Source organism: Aegilops tauschii, chromosome 2 (genome assembly GCF_002575655.3).
Source record: "Aegilops tauschii subsp. strangulata cultivar AL8/78 chromosome 2, Aet v6.0, whole genome shotgun sequence".
NCBI lineage: Eukaryota > Viridiplantae > Streptophyta > Magnoliopsida > Poales > Poaceae > Aegilops > Aegilops tauschii.
The window spans coordinates 482791263-482807092 of record NC_053036.3 but is presented as its reverse complement, the minus strand read 5'-3'; positions in this window follow the sequence as shown (position 1 = coordinate 482807092).

The following is a 15830-nucleotide window of genomic DNA, read 5'->3' as shown; positions in this document are numbered from 1 at the left end:
AATCCGATTCAAACGCCCTTCGGCCAACTAGCCAATAATATTCCCCAAACCCCCCTCCCCCCTTGTCCCCCTCCACTCCATTCGCTCCGCCAAAGCCGCCCTCCCCGCCGCGCCGATACGTCGGCGCCGCGGTTCGGCGATCCTCTCGCTCCCACAGTACGCTCTCGTAGACTGCCGTCCTCTAGCCGCGCCGCCACCTCTGGCTACGTTCTTGTGGAGGCGCGCAGCGGTCAACGCCGCCACCGCTGGCGACGTTCGTCTGGAGACGCACGGCGGTCAGCTTCTCCCACGGTACGCGCATTCTAGACTAAGGCCCCATTCATGTCGGTGTAGCGCTGAATGTTAGCTGATAGACGCTCTTAATCTCACTGTTTGCCGAAGTAGTTTACTGTCAATATGCTCTGCTTAAGAAGCTTCCTTGCCCTGTTCTGCACTCAATCTGCTTAGCTGAGATGGCATGCCAAGGCCGATTAGTTGCTAAAATATCCTGCCATATATTTATTGTGACGTAGATTGCCATGGTCTAGTAGCCAATCTGTTAGGTGAAATAGCTCTACACCATTTTATACTCGATCTTTGTTGCTGCGATGGCCATCGATAGTTCGATGGTTGTGTGCTCGGCCTCATTGACTGCTGAAACAGCCTGCCATAATTTGGCGCTCAAATATGTTTGCTGAATTAGCTTTACATATATTTCGTTACTTAGATGTGCTCGTCCAAATATCTTGCCATAGCTTTAGACATCGACCTAGGTATTTTTTTTCTGTACTTCATAAAAAAGCATATATGTTTTTCCTGTAATATCTAGTAGAAGAACTAATTTGTATGTCTAATAGTTGGACAGGACTTGGATAACTTCTGCTCGAAGATTCTCCGCTGCATATGTCGAGGGGGTTGAAAACTTCATGAACTTTATCAGAGCTGAGTACGGTGGTCCGAAATCAGATGTCCTCTGCCCGTGTAGCAGTTGTATGAATTCAGTTACAAGACCCCAGTCAACTGTGCAAAATCATCTACACTTGTATGGGATGTCGGTCACATATATTAGGTGGGTTAATCATGGTGAAGCTGTGAACGTCAATGTTTTGACTACGTGGAAGCAGCAGATCACCATCTTGATCTGCCTGATGCTCAGGTGGAAGAGGAGGAGGAGGTGGTGGTGGCGGAGCCAGTGAGTTTGACCAACATTGAAACAATGCTACGAAATGCTCGTGCATTCCGTGAACTTTCACCTGCAGAAGAAAAACGGTGGGCCCGCATGTTGGAACAATGCAACGTTGCTGTCACCCCAGGAAATAAGCTGTCAGTATTCTTAGCTATGGTCACCTTTCTTTAGGTGAAGAGATCTGAGCGGATGACCAACAAATCATTCGATGCAATGTTGGCTGCTCTCCGCAAATCTTTCCCAGATGCGTCTGAGCTACCACACACCTACAGTAAAATGAAGAATTTCCTTCGTGTAGTTGGAATTGGATATGATATGATCCATGTTTGTAAGAATATTTGTGTTCTGTTCCGGAAGGATTATGCCAACTTAAGTGAATGCCCGAAATGCAAATCAGGAAGATGGAAAGATGGCGATGCTGTGAAGAGGATTCCTCATAATGTTCTGAGACATTTTCCAATTACACCAAGATTGCAGAGGTTGTTTCATGATGCTAAAACAAGAGAGGATGTAATGTGGCATTCTAAGAACCAGGAGTACAGAGATCAGAATGTAATGAGCCATCCATCTCATGGTAGTGAGGGGAAAAGCATCAATGATAGACACAAAGAGTTTGCTGCTGACCCGAGAAACATTAGACTTGGCTTAGCTTCAGATGGATTTAACCCATTTGGCCACCAGAGCGCCACATATAGCATGTGGCTAGTGCTTGTTATCCCTTACAACATGCCTCCAAATGTCTGCACCAAAGAATCAAACTACATGATGGCCTTGCTCATCCCAGGTCCAAAAAGTCCTGGAAAGGATTTTGATTTGTTCATGGAGCCTCTTGTGGAGGAACTTCAACAGCTATGGAAGGGTGTTCTCACTCGAGACCTATATAGCAGCACACCAACTGATTTCTTTCTGTGTGCTGTTATAATTTGGTGCATCCATGATTATCCGGCTTTGGGCACTATGTCAGGGCGAACGACACATGGTTACAACGCATGTGTTCGCTGTGACAGGAATCCGCTGTCATACGCAATACTTAGCAAGATGTGTTACATTGGACACCGCCGTTTCCTTGCCAAGGACAAGCCGCATCCTAGAAAATACCAAAGACATGTGTTCAATGCAAAGCATGAAAACCGTGATGCGCCAAAGAGGCTCACCACCGATGAGTTGCAAGTGGAATTAGAGAAGGTCAGGCATATTACACCAGGAAACCATCCTGGTAATGGTAGCGGGAAAAGGAAGCGTGGCAGGGTAGAAGAGAGATTATTGTTTACCCGCAGGTCCACTTTGTGGGACTTGGAGTATTGGAAAGATTTGGATCTACGGCATAATCTTGATGTGATGCACATCGAGAAAAATATATGTGACAGCATTATCGGCACACTTCTTAATATTGAAGGCAAGACAAAAGATACCTTAAAATATAGGATTTATTTGACACACCTGGGTATCAAAAAGGATTTGCAGGTGCAAGATGAAGGTAAACCACGAGATATGGCACCAGCTGTGTACGTCTTGGACAAGGTAAAAAGAAAAGAATTCTGCGAGGTCCTGTCATGTGTGAGATTCCCACATGGATTTGCTTCCAACCCTGAAAGGAGAGTCAGTGCAGATGGAAACAAGGTACAAGGGTTGAAAACTCATGACTGCCACGTCCTACTTCAAAGGGTTTTCCCTGTTATCCTTAGAGGATTGGGCCGCCCTGACTTATACAGAGCAGTTGCAGAGTTGGGACAATTCTTCAGGGAACTCTGCAGTAGGAATATCAGGATAGATGCTTTGGAGCATCTTAGAGACAAGATACCAACTATCCTATGCGACCTTGAGAAGATATATCCTCCAGCCTTCTTTGATGTGATGGTGCATTTGGTTGTTCATCTACCTGATGAGGCACTACTTAGAGGTCCAGTACAGTATGGCTGGATGTACCCTATTGAAAGGCGGCTAGGCACTTTCAAGGGCTATGTTAGGAACAGAGCTAGACCCAAGGGTTCCATTGTAGAGGCCTACATTGCGACAGAAGCATTGACATTCTGCTCAAAATACATTGAAACAGCTGATCAGCTTAGCAAAGAGGTGGGTGAAGGCAATCCCGGGCTCAATGTTTTCGATTATTCTGTTCGAGTTACAGGGAAGAGTCGACAAGAGGACAAACCTAAAGATTTGGACAAAATGGTTTGGTATGTGTTGAGTAACTCTCCTGAGATACTACCTTATATCAAGTAAGTGCAGTACTGCAGCTTATACATCGTAATCTACTAAACTTGCAGCACATTCCTATATATTTAGATGTTTGATGCGATCACTATGTTGTGTAGCATCTACAAAGAGGAGTTACTGCGGCAAAATCCAAGAAACATTGACAAACTGGTTATGGCAGGATTTGCGAAATGGTTCAAGAACCATGTAAGCTTTTGAAGTGCACTGTCAGTTTTTTTAATATATTGAGTACATAAGATGATCGGCTTGTCTATTTTCTAACCATAGGTTAAGAATATGCGGGAGGATGGGCAGGCAGTTGATGATGCCCTTTACTCACTAGCAATGGGTCCTGATACTCGGGTAAGACATTATGAATCTTGCGTTGTTGGAGATGTGCGCTACAACACCCTTGCACGAGACGAAGGCAGGAAGACACAAAACAGTGCCATCATGAGCACGGATACGTATGACAAAGAGACAACTAAAATGTATGCTAACATAACAGACATTGTTCAGTTGCAGTATATCTCCAGTTTTGAGGATCATCGGTGTGTGGTTCTGTTGTGCTGTCGTTGGTATAACCTATTTTCCAGGATCGCAAAACCCAGAGCTAATGATTATTTCAAATCCATCAATGTCAAGGCGGCATACCAGACCAACGAGCCTTTTATTTTGGCAAATCAAGCAACACAGATATTTTTCTTGGAAGACACATTTGCACGTAGCGATGACTGGAGAGTATTGCAAAGGTTTGAGCAGAGGAATTCGTTTAATGAAGTTGCACAACAAGATGATGCTTACACTGCTCCTGATGTACAAGATAACACAGATGTTCCTAATATCTTTGAGAACCATCACATCAATGACGCTGGTGAAAAGATTGACTGTCGTGCTGTGGACATACAAGAGTTGATTAAGAAGAAGCCAACGTTCGAGGATGTTGAGGACAAAGAAGAAGATGACACCGTGGGGATTTATGATTCAGACTGATACACATGGCGAAGATGTTGACGCTCCTGCTGCGGATGATGATTACATTGCTTTTGTCATATTTGCCTGTTAGAAGACATTTTTTATCTACTATGTGAAATTGTGTTTGCTATGACAACTGAAACCTGATGAACATGTTGTTTAGTATTTTGCTGTGAGAACATCACTTGTTATGTGTGCTGATTTGTGTTTGGTGATTGTATGACAACTAAAACATGATGACATTGTTGTTTAGTTGTACTCATATTTGGCTGTGAAACTTGAATTTGATGACATAGTTTGCTGTTGGACTGCAATTTGCTCGACGTCTTCGAATGAGAACAAAGCTGACCCGACAGGGCCTCTGCTATTTATTTATTTATATGAGCAAAAGGGGATACCCCCTGATTTCCATTAATAGAAATCATTAGATGTTCACAACACTACGCCCAGCCTGCTACACAGGTTTCATTCATTACTAGTTTCATTAAAGTGCTCATGTCGTAGCCACTGAATACATCACGAGTGCTACATACACTGCAAATAAAGAGACAATCATCCTACAGAGCACATCGATTTTGCCGATTATCTTCACAAGCTCTTTCATCTCCTCATTGCTGTCAAGGCCGTTCAGCAGCTGTTGCTTGGCCATGATCAGAGGAACTGCATCTTTAACATTCTGCTCTGCATCTTCCTCTTTTGTCGTTCCTTCAGTTACTTGTCCAACACCCCAACCTGCTGGTATTGGGATTCCTCGGCTAACCAAATAATCAGCGTAGTTGCATTCCCCCACATCAGCAACTTCCCAGAAATACAAATCACACGAATCTTCCCTTTTCTGCACGAATCAAACTGGAAGATCATCAACCAAACTATTAAAAAACAGCAACTGAAAGCAGCAGAACAACACTTAAACATATTATTACCCCATGATTCGGGCATTTGTAGAAGACTCGGCCAGGGTTGCGGATTGTGGTTGAGATGCGACGGATGACTCTGCGCGATTTGCAGCAGTGGTACCACACCAACGGCAGCGGGGTTGCGATGAGCAATCGGCTGCGGTGCGCGTGCCGGCGAGGGTGTGATGAGACCCACAGGCGATGGTACGGGTGGCGACTTGGCGCATATCTGGTTGTTGCCTGCTGAAGAGCAGGTGGACGAGCAGCCAGCAGACATGGTTGCTGTGGCCAGAGCTTCTGATGCTAGGCAGAGTAAGTAGAGAAGAGGAGAAGCGAACGTTGGATATGTCAGTTTCATTACTTGCAGAGTAGCATAGCACCATATATAGTCATAGTCTAGGTTTGGATTCGAACCAGCTACAGGAGCACGTCTTTCTTTTTTCTAAAACTCAGCAACGTCTCTTTACTTGTACACTAGCTTGTTCTGTACCCCTTCCAAGTCTTTGATTTTCTTTCCCTTTTTTTGCGAGGAAGGAAGGAGGAAAAAATTGAGAGTTCCTGGGACTCGAACCCAAGACCTCTCGGTTGAAAACCAAGGGTGCTAGTCACTTATGTGGCGAACGTTCCCTGTGAGGAGGACGGCAGACGAACGCATTTTCATCGCAGTTTTCTTCCTATATATAAAAAGTATGCTACTTGGTGTCCGCTTAGTCAACAAACGATTGTGCCAACCTTGACCATTGGATTGACATTCAACGTCTGTTGCGTTTCTTCAGTCTCTTCTTCCTCGAGCCACCAAAGCCAAACCAGTGCCGGCAGGACCGCCTGCTCCCGCCTCCCACGGCTGGCTGTGATCTTCCCCGGCTCCTGTTCGTTCCCGTCCGAGGCCTCACCATCGTCCTCCGCCTTGGTTCGCTCGCCGCGGCGCCGCCCTCCGGTGTTGTCAACATGGTCAACAACCGAGAGGAATAAGGAGATGACTGTACATGGTGAGGATGACAGTAGGGACCCAGCAGCGCGCGCAGTAATTTTGTTTTTTGGGACGGAGAAGGGTATCAACTGGGTTGTGCGGGACCCGTGGCCCGTCTAGCCCAGGCTTTTATTTCATATGTTTAGCACATGACCAGCCCAGTTTGTTTTTTCCTTTCTGAAAATGGCTAGCCAGCTATTTTTTTTTTTGCAGAATAACCAACGTAGGCCTACTTGCTTTTCTACGCCCTGCTGGGCCGGAAATCTTTCAAGACAAGGATGGATGCATTTTGCCCAGAAAATGAGCAATAAGTAATAAGAAATGGGCTATAAGTAATAATAAATGGGCTGTAAAATGAAAAAATACAGCAAACAGGCAAGTAGTTCCAAAATAATGTTTTCTTTCGGATTTTGATATTTTAAATTTCATTGTTTTTGTGCGAGTAAAATTTCATTGAATTTAAATTAAGGTATATTTAGATTTAAAATTAATTTGAATCTGGCTAGAAATATCGGGCTGTATGCTGTTTGGGACAGATTTGGAGGCTGACTTGTGGGTCTACTAGGTTGACGTGTACTTTGGCTTTGTCAACTTAGTCCACAAACGATTCTAGCAGCAGTGACCGTTGGATGTTAATCCAACGGCCGTGCTGCTTCTTCAATATCTGATCTTCTTGCTCCAGCCGCCCAAACCAGCTCCAGTGGGACTGCCTGCTCCCGCCTCCCGTGGCCGGCTGTGCTGCCGCACGGGCCGCACCGCCCCACCCTACTTCATTGCTGGCCAGGCCATTCCTCTACTCACCCACACCTCCTATTATTTTACGGCGATGGCAGCCGGACCAGTAAACCCTCGTACTCCCCACCGCATGGGCAACCATTGCCGAGTCTTCCCCGGCTCCGTGTCGTTCCCGTCCTAGGCCTCGCCGTCGTCCACCGCCATGGTGCTCTCGGCGCGGCCTGGTCAACGTGGTCAACGAACGACATCCATCGGCCGTGGACTGTACGCACAAAATAATGATTCCTCCACCTGACAGCTCGGACCCACTGGAAGGGCCTCTGTATTTCGTGAAAAAAACGTTCCCCTCGCTGACATGTCGGACCTACCAGTTATATCTTCGCATGCAAGGAAGTGCCTCCTTCTTACGCGCAAAAAATGAATACCCCCTGCTAGCTGGGACCCACCATAGTGGGAGGATGACTTGTGGGCCAACTAAGTTGACGGGGACGGTGGGCTTTGTCAACTTAGTCAATATGAACGATTCTAGCTCCAGTGACCGTACGATGTCCATCCAACGGCCATAGTGCATCTTCAACCTCTGGTCTTCTTGCTCCAGCCGCCCAAAGCAGCGCCGGTCGTGCCGCATGCTCCTGCCTCCCGTGGCCGGCTGTGCTGCCGCGGAGGCTTCACCGCCCCCTACTATTCCCTCCGCTGGCCAGGCCCTGCGGCGACGGCAGCCTTACACCGTAGCCGAACCAGTGAACCCTCGTACTCCTCTCCGCGCGGGCTTCCACTGCCGCGTCTTCCCCGGCTCCGCGTCATCCCCTTCCTAGGCCTCGCCGTCGTCCACCGCCGTGGTGCTCTCGGCGCGGCCTGGTCAACGTGGTCAAGGAACGACTTCCATCGGACGTGGACTGTACGTGGAGAGGCTGACAGCTGGGTCCATGGCCGCAGCAAGGAAGTGCCTCCTTATTACGCGGAAAATAATGATTCCTCCACCTGACAGCTGGGACCCACCGGACGGGCCACTGTATTTCGCGGTAAAAATGTTTCCCCATGACTGCTGGGACCCACCAGCTTCATCTTCGCACACAAGGAAGTGCGTCCGGGCAAAAAAAGTGATTCGCCCCCCTAACTGCTGCGACCCACTGGCTACATCTTCGCACGCAAGGAAGTGCGTCCGGGCAAAAAAAATGATTCGCCCCCCTGACTACTGGGACCCACCAGCTACATCTTCGCAGGCAAGGAAGTGCCCGACAGTCGGGACCCACCTGGTCGAAGCGTACGTAGTGTTGTCATTCTGGTCGCGAACGTGTACGTACATACTGGTCGATGTAGAGGCGCGCACGTGTCATAGTAGAGGCGCGCACGTAGCATGTACACGTACGTACAGCGGCCAGGGTGCAAGATAGAAAATACGGCCACGTATGTGTACATACGGGCGGGGTCTCGAACGCCTACTCGCGCATACGTACGACCAGGGCTCGTGTACATGGCTGGGTCGGAACGGAGAAACAGCTTCGTCGTCGTGTTCATGGGGAGGCAACGGAAAGCGTCGTGTTCATGGGGAGGCAACGGAATGCGTCGTGTTCATGGGGAGGCAACGGAATGCGTCGTGTTCATCGGGAGGCAACGAAACGCGTGGGTGCCAACCGGCTAGGTCGGAACGGAATGCGTGGTCATGTACATCGGGGGGCTTGGATGGAACAGGCGATGGAAACGAGGCCTGGCGTACCGCAAAACGGAGGAAACGGACCTCCTACGGTCAAAACGGGGGTCCTGTTGATCGGGAGGGGAGTGGCGTACCGCAAAACGGACGAAACGGACCTCCTACGGTCGAAACGGGGGTCCTGTTGATCAGGAGGGGTGTGGCGTACCGCAAAACGGACGAGACGGACCTCCTACGGTCGAAACGGGGGTCCTGTTGATCGGGAGGGGTGTGGCGTACCGCAAAACGGACGAAACGGACCTCCTACGGTCGAAACGGGGGTCATGTTCGTCGGGAGGGGTGTGGCGTACCGCAAAACGGGACTCCACGGGATACTGTTCATCTCCATCGTCGACCTCCTCCAGCCTCCACGGGCTACCGTCGACCTCCTCCCGCCTCCACGGGCTCCTGTTCATCAAGCCTCCACCACGCGCTACTCCACCGGCTACTGTTCAACCACCCCTCCATGGGCACCCCTCCACCGTCTACTGTTCATCCAGCCCTCCACACCACGGGGTCCTGTTCAACCACCCCTCCACGGGCACCCCTCCACCGTCTACTGTTCATCCAGCCCTCCACACCACGGGCTCCTGTTCATCCAGAGGTAACGCCTCCGCTCACTGTTCATCCAACCCCCCCCCCCCCCGCAACGCTCACTGTTCATCCAATCGACCGGCTTCAGTTAGCAGCAGTAGCAAAGGAATCGCTCGATCGGGTTTAGTTAACAGCCATCGATCTATCGCTCGGGTTCAGTAATGCGTAGCCTGCATAGCAATCACTCGGGTTCAGTTAGAGCCCAACGCCTCGCTCGGGTTCAGTTAGAGCCAACGCCTCACACACGCGTGCGTACGTGTATGAGAGAAACGCGCATCGCTCGGCCCCCGACCTCCCACCGTAACCGGGAACTCCCCGAAATTTTCCTCCCCCTCGCTTCTACCACGGTTTTTTCCGTCATGGACGGCCCAAAGAATGTCATGCAGCTGCGTCTCCGGCCCGCGCAGGACGAAAAGCCCATTTTCTGTCATGATTTTTTGTCATAGAAGTAGGAGCCCACCACACCTATGATGATACCGGGTTTTGTCACAATTATCGTCATAGAAATGTCATATGTATGACAGAAAAAATTTCGTTCGGCCCAAAATGTCACGGATGTGTCTTTTTTGTAGTGTGTTTTGGTTACTAATGGCTTTCAAAAAATTTCTAGTGTCAACATAGAACAACAGGAGTGTTGTGTTTAATTTTGAAATTTTCGGGGTTCGTTTGGACATTTTTAGAAATTAACTGGGTTTTCTAGGCATTATATGTGCACAATTCAAATTTGAACAACATGCACATGCTCTAGTGCATATAAATTGGTTCAAAAATCAAATCTGTGTACTTGGTTGCATGCTTAGGTCCCATGCAAGAAATGGGAATGAATGTCAAACACCCTGCCACCGTCACTCGGGTGCGAACATTGAGATACCTGGTTTTTAAATTCTAGTAAATCCAAAACTCGTCCGAAATTCATGAAACTTGGCATGCTATCATGGAGTGGCATCAACATGTCGTGGTAAATTTTTTGTCCCATTTGGGGCAGGTTTGGGTATAAGCGTCTCACAAACAAGAGCTTCTCACAACAAGCGTGATGGTTTCGGTAGGGAACGTGCCACCTTTGGGACGAAACGATATCCGTTGCCTCTTATTGCTTTCAAAATTTTCTAGTGTCAACATAGAACAACAGGAGTGTTGTGTTTAATTTTGGAATTTTCCGGGGTTCGTTTGGACATTTTTATACATTAACAGGGTTTTCTAGGCATTTTATGTGCATAATTCAAATTTGAACTACATGCACATGCTCTAGTGCATATAAATCGGTCGAGAAATCAAATATGTGTCCTTGGTTGCATGCTTGAAACGGGAATGAATGTCAAACACCCTGCCACCGTCACTCGGCCGCAAACATTGAGATACCTGGTTTTTAAATTCTAGTAAATCCAAAACTCGTCTGAAATTCATGAAACTTGGCATGCTATCATGGAGCGGCATCAACATGCCGTGGTAAAATATTTGTCCCATTTGGGGCAGGTTTGGGTATAAGCTTCTCACAAACCAGAGCTTCTCACAACAAGCGTGATGGTTTCCGTAGAAACGTGCCACCTTTCGGGACGAAACGATATCCGTTGCCTCTTATTGCTTTCAAAATTTTCTAGTGTCAACATAGAACAACAGGAGTGTTTTGGAATTTTTCGGGGTTCGTTTGGACATTTTTATACATTAACTTGGTTTTCTAGGCATCTTATGTGCATAATTCAAATTTGAACTACATGCACATGCTCTAGTGCATAGAAATTGGTTCAAAAAACACTCCTGTTGTCCTTGGTTGCATGCTTAGGTCCCATGCAAGAAACGAGAATGAATGTCAAACACGCTGCCACCATCACTCGGGCGCAAACATTGAGATACCTGGTTTTTAAATTCTAGTAAATCCAAAACTTGTCTGAAATTCATGAAACTTGGCATGCTATCATGGAGCGGCATCAACATGTCATGGTAAATTTTTTGTCCCATTTGGGGCAGGTTCGGGTATAAGCTTCTCACAAACCAGAGTTTCTCACAACAAGCGTGATGGTTTCGGTAGGGAAAGTGCCACCTTTGGGGACGAAATGATATCCGTTGCTTCTTATTGCTTTCAAAATTTTCTAGTGTTGTGTTTTCGGGGTTCATTTGGACATTTTTATACATTAACTGGGATTTCTAGGCATTTTATGTGCATAATTCAAATTTGAAGTACATGCACATGCTTAGTGCATATAAATTGGTTGAAAAATAAAATCTGTGTCCTTGGTTGCATGCTTAGGTCCCATGCAAGAAACGGGAATGAATGTCAAACACCCTGCCACCGTCACTCGGCCGCAAACATTGAGATACCTGGTTTTTAAATTCTAGTAAATCTAAAACTCGTCTGAAATTCATGAAACTTGACATGCTATCACGGAGCGGCATCAACATGCCGTGGTAAAAATTTTGTCCCATTTGGGGCAGGTTTGGGTATAAGCTTCTCACAAACCAGAGCATCTCACAACAAGCGTGTTGGTTTCAGTAGGGAACGTGCCACCTTCGGGGACGAAACGATATTCGTTGCCTCTTATTGCTTTCAACATTTTCTAGTGTCAACATAGAACAACATGAGTGTTCTGTTTAATTTTTGAATTTTCGGGGTTCGTTTGGACATTTTTATACATTAACTGGGTTTTCCACGCATTTTATGTGCATAATTCAAATTTGAACTACATGCACATGATCTAGTGCATATAAATTGGTTCAAAAATCAAATCTGTGTCCTTGGTTGCATGCTTAGGTCCCATGCAAGAAATGGTAATGAATGTCAAACACCCTGCCACCGTCACTCAGGCCCAAACATTAAGATACCTGGTTTTTAAATTCTAGTAAATCCAAAACTCGTCCGAAATTCATGAAACTTGGCATGCTATCATGGAGCGGCATCAACATGCCGTGGTAAATTTTTTGTCCATTTGGGGCAGGTTTGTGTATAAGCTTCTCACAAAACAGAGCTTCTCACAACAAGCGTGATGGTTTCGGTAGGGAACATGCCACCTTTGGGGACGAAACGATATCCGTTGCCTCTTATTGCTTTCAAAATTTTCTAGTGTCAACATAGTACAACAGGAGTGTTGTGTTTAATTTTGAAATTTTTCGGGGTTCGTTTGGACATTTTTATACATTAACTGGGTTTTCTAGGCATTTTATGTGCATAATTCAAATTTGAACTACATGTACATGCTCTAGTGCATATAAATTGGTCAAAAAATCAAATCTTTGTCCTTGGTTGCATGCTTAGGTCCCATGCAAGAAACGGGAATGAATGTCAAACACCCTGCCACCGTCACTCGGCCGCAAACATTGAGATAACTGGTTTTTAAATTCCAGTAAATCCAAAACTCGTCTGAAATTCATGAAACTTGGCATGCTATCATGGAGCGGCATCAACAAGCCGTGGTAAAAAATTTGTCCCATTCGGGGCAGGTTTGGGTATAAGTTTCTCACAAACCAGAGCATCTCACAACAGGCGTGTTGGTTTCAGTAGGGAACATGCCACCTTTGGGGACGAAACGATATTCATTGCCTCTTATTGCTTTCAAAATTTTCTAGTGTCAACATAGAACAACAGGAGTGTTGTGTTTAATTTTCGAATTTTCGGGGTTCGTTTGGTCATTTTTATACATTAACTGGGTTTTCCAAGCATTTTATGTGCATAATTCAAATTTGAACTACATGCACATGCTCTATTGCATATAAATTGGTTCAAAACTCAAATCTGTGTCCTTGGTTGCATGCTTCGGTCCCATGCAAAAAATGGGAATGAATGTCAAACACCCTGCCACCGTCACTCAGGCCCAAACATTGAGATACCTGGTTTTTAAATTCTAGTAAATCCAAAACTCGTCCGAAATTCATGAAACTTGGCATGCTATCATGGAGCGGCATCAACATGCCGTGGTAAATTTTTTGTCCCATTTGGAGCAGGTTTGGGTATAAGCTTCTCACAAAACAGAGCTTCTCACAACAAGTGTGATGGTTTTGGTAGGGAACATGCCACCTTTGGGGACGAAACGATATCCGTTGCCTCTTATTGCTTTCAAAATTTTCTAGTGTCAACATAGAACAACAGGAGTGTTGTGTTTAATTTTGAAATTTTTCGGGGTTCATTTGGACATTTTTATACACTAACTGGGTTTTCTAGGCATTTTATGTGCATAATTCAAATTTGAACTACATGCACATGCTCTAGTGCATATAAATTGGTCAAAAAATCGAATCTCTGTCCTTTGTTGCATGCGTAGGTCCCATGCAATAAACGGGAATGAATGTCAGACACCCTGCCACCGTCACTCGGCCGCAAACATTGAGATACCTGGTTTTTAAATTCTAGTAAATCGAAAACTCGTCTGATATTCATGAAACTTGGCATGCTATAATGGAGCGGCATCAACATGCCGTGGTAAAATTTTTGTCCCATTTGGAGCAGGTTTGGGTATAAGCTTCTCACAAACCAGAGCTTCTCACAACAAGCGTGATGGTTTCGGTAGGGAACATGCCACCTTTGGGGATGAAATGATATCCGTTGCCTCTTATTGCTTTCAAAATTATCTAGTGTCAACATAGAACAACAGGAGTGTTGTGTTTAATTTTGGAATTTTTTGGGGTTCGTTTGGACATTTTTATACATTAACTGGATTTTCTAGGCATTTTATGTGCATAATTCAAATTTGAACTACAGACACATGCTCTAGTGCATATAAATTGGTTCAAAAATCAAATCTGTGTCGTTGGTTGCATGCTTAGGTCCCATGCAAGAAATGGGAATGAATGTCAAACACCCTGCCACCGTCACTCGGGCGCAAACATTGAGATACCTGGTTTTTAAACTCTAGTAATCCAAAACTCGTCCAAATTTCATGAAACTTGGCATGCTATCATGGAGCGGCATCAACATGCCATGGTATTTTTTTTGTCCCTTTTGGGGCAGGTTTGGGTATAATCTTCTCATAAACCAGAGCTTCCCACAACAAGCGTGATGGTTCCGGTAGGGAACGTGCCACCTTTGGGGACGAAACGATATCCACTGCCTCTTATTGCTTTCAAAATTTTCTAGTGTCAACATAGAACAACAGGACTGTTGTGTTCAATTTTGGAATTTTTCGGGGTTCGTTTGGACATTTTTATACATTAACTGGGATTTCTAGGCATTTTATGTGCATAATTCGAATATTAACTACATGCACATGCTCTAGTGCATATAAATTGGTCGAAAAATTAAATCTGTGTCCTTGATTGCATGCTTAGGTGCCATGCAAGAAACGCGAATGAATTTCAAACACCCTGCCTCCGTCACTCGGCCGCATACATTGAGATAACTGGTTTTCAATTCTAGTAAATACAAAACTTGTCTGAAATTCATGAAACTTGGCATGCTATCATGGAGCGGCATCAACATGCCGTGGTAAATTTTTTGTCCCATTTGCGGCAGGTTTGGGTATATGCTTCTCCCAAAACAGAGCTTCTCACACAAAGCGTGATGGTTTCGGTAGGGAACATTCCACCTTTGGGGACGAAACGATATCCGTTGCCTCTTATTGCTTTCAAAATTATCTAGTGTCAACATAGAACAACAGGAGTGTTGTGTTTAATTTTGAAATTTTTCGGGGTTCGTTTGGACATTTTTATACATTAACTGGGTTTTCTAGGCATTTTATGTGCATAATTCAAATTTGAACTACATGCACATGCTCTAGTGCATATAAATTGGTTCAAAAACACTCATGTTGTCCTTGGTTGCATGCTTAGGTCCCATGCAAGAAACGGGAATGAATGTCAAACACCCTGCCACCGTCACTCGGGCGCAAACATTGAGATACCTGGTTTTTAAATTCTAGTAAATCCAAAACTTGTCTGAAATTCATGAAACTTGGCATGCTATCATGGAGCGGCGTCAACATGTCGTGGTAATTTTTTTTCCCATTTGGTGCAGGTTCGGGTATAAGCTTCTCACAAACCAGAGCTTCTCACAACAAGCGTGATGGTTTCGGTAGGGAACGTGCCACCTTTGGGGACGAAACGATATCCGTTGCCTCTTATTGCTTTCAAAATTTTCTAGTCTCTACATAAAACAACAGGAGTGTTGTGTTTTCGGGGTTCGTTTGCACATTTTTATACATTAACTGGGATTTCTAGGCATTTTATGTGCATAATTCAAATTTGATCTACATGCACATGCTTAGGCATATAAATTGGTCGAAAAATCAAATCTGTGTCCTTGGTTGCATGCTTAGGTCCCATGCAAGAAACGGGAATGAATGTCAAACACCCTGCCACCGTCACTCGGCCGCAAACATTGAGATACCTGGTTTTTAAATTCTAGTAAATCCAAAACTCGTCTGAAATTCATGAAACTTGCCATGCTATCATGGAGCGGCATCAACATGTCGTATTAAAATTTTACTCCCATTTGGGGCAGGTTTGTGTATAAGCTTATCACAAAACAGAGCATCTCACAACAAGCGTGATGGTTTCAGTAGGGAACGTGCCACCTTTGGTGACGAAACGATATTCGTTGCCTCTTATTGCTTTCAAAATTTTCTACTATCAAGATAGAACAACAGGAGTGTTGTGTTTAATTTTGGAATTTTCGGGGTTCATTTG